This window comes from Cannabis sativa, chromosome 2 (genome assembly GCF_029168945.1).
Source record: "Cannabis sativa cultivar Pink pepper isolate KNU-18-1 chromosome 2, ASM2916894v1, whole genome shotgun sequence".
Taxonomy (NCBI): domain Eukaryota; kingdom Viridiplantae; phylum Streptophyta; class Magnoliopsida; order Rosales; family Cannabaceae; genus Cannabis; species Cannabis sativa.
Window position 1 is genome coordinate 56,056,215 of NC_083602.1, and position 5,621 is coordinate 56,061,835.

Consider the following 5,621-nt stretch of genomic DNA (forward strand, 5'->3'; position numbering starts at 1 on the left):
TTGTTGTTGTTGTTCTGTGAAAAATTCCCAATGGCTTTAGCTTCATCCATTGGCAAATCATCCACATCTGCTTGACACTCCGAAAAGTGATGACTTCCTCCACATAACTCACAAACAATTTGGGCTTGTTTAGCTTGCCCTGCAATGATTTTAGTCAATGCCTCAACCTGAGCTGTTAACTTTGTGATGGCATCAACTTCTAACACACCAGCTACCTTCTTAGATTGACTCCTTTCAGTTGGCCACTGCTGATTGTTTAGAGCCATCTCCTCCAATAGATCATACGCTTCATTAGCACTCTTTCTCATAAAAAGCTCCGCCCATTCTTGCATCTATTAAAGTTCTAGTATTACCAACCAGCTCGTTATAAAAGTTGTGAACCAGCATCCACTTCTCTATACCATGATGAGGACACCTCCTGATCAGATCTTTAAACCTCTCCCAAGCCTCATGGAGAGATTCATTATCTTGTTGGCAGAAATTATTGATTTACGCTCTCGGCCTTTGCAGACTTAGCTGGAGGAAAGAACTTTGACAAGAATTTTGTTGCCAGATCATTCCATGTAGCAATAGAATTAGGTGGCAAAGAATTCAACCAACTCTTGGCTCGTTCTCTGAGCGAGAATGGAAACAACCTCAGTCGAATGGCATCATCGCTAACTCCATTAACTTTAAAAGTTTCACAAAGTTCCATGAAGTTAGAGAGATGCAAATTAGGATCTTCAGAAGGGAGACCACCAAACTGAACTGAAGACTGCACCATTTGAAGGATGGCAGGCTTAATCTCGAAATTGTTTGCATCCACTGCCGGTGGCCTGATACATGACTGCACTCCCGTCAGAGTAGGGAGAATGTAATCTCTCAAGCTACGGCCATTAGCTTGATCTTCCACGGCACCTCCATTATTACCGTTATTACCCCCATTGTTTCCAGCATTATTGTTCACATTCGCAGCCATGATCTCTGATGTTTCAGCAGTTGCTGAAACTCTTTCTTGCCTCTTGTTCTTTCGATTCCTCCTGCAAGTTTTCTCAATTTCAGGATCAACTGGTAATATGACTGTTTGTCCTTGACGGCGCATGCACTTAGGATTCCTGAAATAAATCAAGAAAATATTGCAAGAAAAAGGTTAGAAAAATCAGCAAGAGAAAATATACCAAAGTAGAAGTTAGTATAATTTTATGTAATATTAATCTTTAACAATTCCCCGGCAACGGCGCCAAAAACTTGTTGCTATAATTTTAAACACTACGCAAGTATACGCAATCAAGTAGTAAAACTCACACAGGTGAGGTCGATCCCACAGGGAATTGGATTAAATACCACTAAACTATACTTATAATTCTATTTGGCAATATCGAAAACAATTATGATTTAAGAACAGTAAAGTAATTCAGAAAACGTAAAACACAGTTAAAGTTTAAGCAAGATGAGAAGATAGGGAGGAGAATCCTGTTGTTGTTTACCCAAATCGTTAATGCTTAATTACTATCCTATTCTTGAAGTGAATGACAGATTATGAAATAACCTAGCTCTTTTCAGATCTTCTAGATTCTAAATCACATGTTATCTAATTAATTCCTTAATTAAACTAACATGAAATCAGCATTAAGTAATAATCTACTCGTCACATAAGTCATGTAAATACTTTCATTTCACATAGAACATCGATTATCCTAATTTTAGCATTCTCAATTCTCACTTTTCAGATTTTGAATTGAGATCATAGAACATGCACAAGGTGATCAATCTTAAACATGAAATTAAGAACAAATTAAGATAATTTCACACACAAGAATTGAGGAATGGTAATTAAACATTAACTAGGCAAAACATTAAACAACAATCATCATCCTCCCTAAATGGGAAATTTAGTGCAGAAACAAATCCATAACCATTCCTATAGCAATATTCAACATAAATAAATTAAAGAGGAATAAAGAAAAGAACTGTTGGTGGATGAATTCTGGATCTTCACTTGAATCTCTATGCTCTTCTTGCCGCTCTCAGCTGTATTTTAGGGTTTCTGATCGCTCTCCCGACTTCCAATCGCAGTTTTCTATTTATAACTGAAATTTAGGGTTCGATGGACGAAAATGCCCCTGGTCCGTACGGGATCTCGCCGCGGCCAAGCTTCCTCTCGCCGCGGCGAGATAATAGCAAATTAGGGTGCTCTCTGTATCTCTTAAATGGCCGCGGCGAGACTCTTCATCGTCGCGGCGACTGTGGCCTTGTAAAACTCCGAGATCTAGCCGCGGCCAAGTTGTGTTTAGCCGCGGCCAGATATGCACAATTACTCAAAAATTGTGTTTTCTTCGGCTCAGCACGTCTTTTAACGAATTTCTGCACCCGAGACCTCTTTTATTCCAAAGAACCTGAAAACATAGAAAACAAGCGTAATTCCGTCCCAACACAGCTAAAAACGCACATAAATTGGATCCAAAACATAGGCTAAAAATAGCCTAACAAATGCTCTATATGTTCCACCATATAGACACATCATTAGTTATCCATTGTTATAATCCTAATGTGATCAATGATCCTCTATATGAATGATCTACACTGTAAAGGGATTAAATTACCGTTACACCCTACAGTGTATTTATTCCTTAAAACACTTGACCCTGATAAATGATATTTCAGCTTATGTGAAATGAGTACTCCACCATTTATGTTCGTTTGGTCAAGCTCGAAGGAGATCATCCTTTGCTTACTATTCGCCAGATAGAAGCTATAGATTCCATGTTTATGCTAGCGCTCCCACTCAATTGCACTACCGTGTTCCCAAAATGTACGTATCACCCTGACCTAAAAGTAGGCTTAACTAAAAAATCAAAGAACACGAATAGCCTTTCAAGATTGAGCCTAATCATAACAGGATTAAGAACATTTGATCTAAGATCAACTAGGCGATATTGACTTGAATAGATTTTACGGTAAGTTTAATTAAATCTAAGTCAAAGTTCAATATCGGTCCCTTCCGATGCATACTCCATGCATCCAACCTGAGCTTTACTTTAACTAATGCTCTGGAAAGAACATAGCACTTCTCCAAATGCAAGTAAACTCTGTTGTAGATTATCATATCAGTAAAACCCTGTGTCTGATAAATCTAGGAAACTTTATTCACATAGTCATGTTTACTTTCCAATGTGTTGACGGCACAATAAACAGGATCAAGTATGTGAAAAGGGTTTCAGATGAATTTATACATTATGTACATATAATCATGAAATAAATTGTAACGCCCTAATGCTAAGGCACGCTACAGTGCTTTTTCAATAATTGTGCAATCTTTGCTAATCAAAGAAATTTCTCGAAAAACGTGTCAAATTAAAACTTTTGCATTAAACATTAAACTTTATAATTTAATGAAATATTTACAAGTGCCGGGATCCCGATTTTTAAAACTTTACAAACTTTACTTTTTAAGCATACATTTCAAAATATACAGATTTACAGGTCGCACAGCGACTTTCAAAATACAACTCCCAGATGTCCCGAGACCGAACACTCCAGGTCGCGCTGCTTGACATGTACAATCTCACCCGAGCTCAGGCTCACTCCTGTTCAGCTTTCCCCTTTCCTTTACCTACACATGGAAGCAGAACTGTGAGTCGACAGACTCAGTAAGAAATGCATATAACATATCATATAGATTTCGACCTGTAAATAGGCGCCCATACACCTATTTACAGAGCTTAACAGATGAGTATGAACGTTCTAACTGGGACACGACCATGTACCATGTACCACATACACTCATTATACTTTCGTATTAGTATAGGTAAGGTATGACCGCACCCTGAGTACTATCTAGTGTTGTACCACAAACACCTCGTACCTTCCCGTACAAGTGTTGGTAACACTATGATGTACTTCCAAACATCACACACCTTACCAATGCACTCCGTACCACAACCGTACAAGTGTTGGTAGTGTATGAATCACAATAAATAAGCATGTATACATATTAACACATACATACATTCAGATAATCACATCATACATTATACACAGTTCTTACCTGTTTTCCGAATTCAAGTGTGCTAGCCGACCTGAACGGAATTTCTGTGCTAGATGGATGCCCTAATCACATTTTGAAACCGGGTAAGTCACATGATTAAAACCCTAATCCCGGGAATCCCAAAACCAAAACCCTAGGTTCTGCTATGCTCTAAAGGGGTTATTCTAACTCTGGAAATGGGGAAACACCCGACCGAGGTACCGAAATGGACAAAAATTGAGAAAACGAAGTGTTCGGGAATCCTGCCAAAACCGGCAAACCGGTTTTTGGGGCATGGCAAACCGGTTTGCCGGTTTGCACCAGTAATCCCAAATCACTTCCTTCTTTGCTCAATTTTCCACCAAATGATACCAAACTTTCCAGAGCTCCTAAACAATGCATACACAATAAATCCCAGCCAGTATTTCACAGAAAAACACAATAAATAACAACTTGCCATTAAAGCTTAAAGCTTGAACTCAAAGCTTAGAATAGCTCAAAACCAACAACCAATCTCTAAACCAGCTACCATGAACTAGAATCAAGCTAAATAAACCCTAAAATTCGAACTAAGCAAACCTTAAACCCTAACAGCCCCTAATACCCAAAATCACCTCCAAAAACCAACTTACAACCTCATGAACTTGAAAGAGAAGGGAGCTAGGGTTACCTTAAATATTTTCCCTTGAATCCTTGGATGGAAATCCAGAAATTATGATGGAAACTTTGGGTTTTCCTTCTGGTTTGAGAGAGCCGAACCCCAAGAGAGAGAAAAGAGGATTGGTTTTTGATTTTCTTTAATTTTTAATCTCTTTTTCAAAATAAAACCCCTTTCATTTAATTAAAATTCAAAAGTAAATAGGTGTCAACACTAAGGGCAGCCACCTACCCCTCACCAATTAGGAAAAGACTAAAAAGCCCTTAAGGTTATAACTTAGTTAATTCTAAAGCTAGGGGTAAAATGGTCAATTCCATAACCCCGCTCAATCCCGATAAAATATTTTCTCTAAAATATTTTCCACTATGAAATAAGGTTCTAAACTTACCCATGTGATCAAACTAGCCATCCATCGCATTTTCCGTTGTCGCCAAACAAAAATTACAAAAATAACATATTGCACATACAAGCTAGATAATACCCCTAGAGTTTAATAAAATCTCCGAAATTGAGAAATTATAACTCTAATATTTATTTCTAAATATTGGGGTCCACATTTAAATTTAATTCACAAATAATAATAAAATAATAAAAATTAGTGCTAATTGCCTTTTTCTAATCCATATTACTAGAGCGGTCATTACATAAATCATGTGAACCATGCAACATTAAATGTTATTTCTGATCTATATTAATAAGTAAATCTGATTATATTGAAATGAGTTTTATTTAGGGCATAAAACCCAACATAGACATACCAAGCCGTTATAATAATATGGAAGAAAACCTTAATAACAACTTCAATTAAGGATCCAATAAGCTACCAACGATCAAACATCAAAGAAGTGTGAAGTATGATAGATTGCAAAATTAAATGAACCCCTAACCGAATCCACATATCAATGACTATCAGCTAATGATCTTCTAATAAAAATTGGGACATAATAACTCCATTAT

The 5,621-nt window shown here is 37.2% G+C and overlaps 1 non-coding gene across 1 annotated transcript; it reads left to right on the forward strand.

Moving 5' to 3' along the window:
• The first annotated feature begins 397 nt into the window (after window positions 1–397).
• On the forward strand, window positions 398–504 carry LOC133035275 (small nucleolar RNA R71). The gene has a single exon (XR_009686552.1). It is a non-coding gene; the product is annotated as a small nucleolar RNA R71 (small nucleolar RNA).
• The last annotated feature ends 5,117 nt before the right edge of the window (window positions 505–5,621 follow it).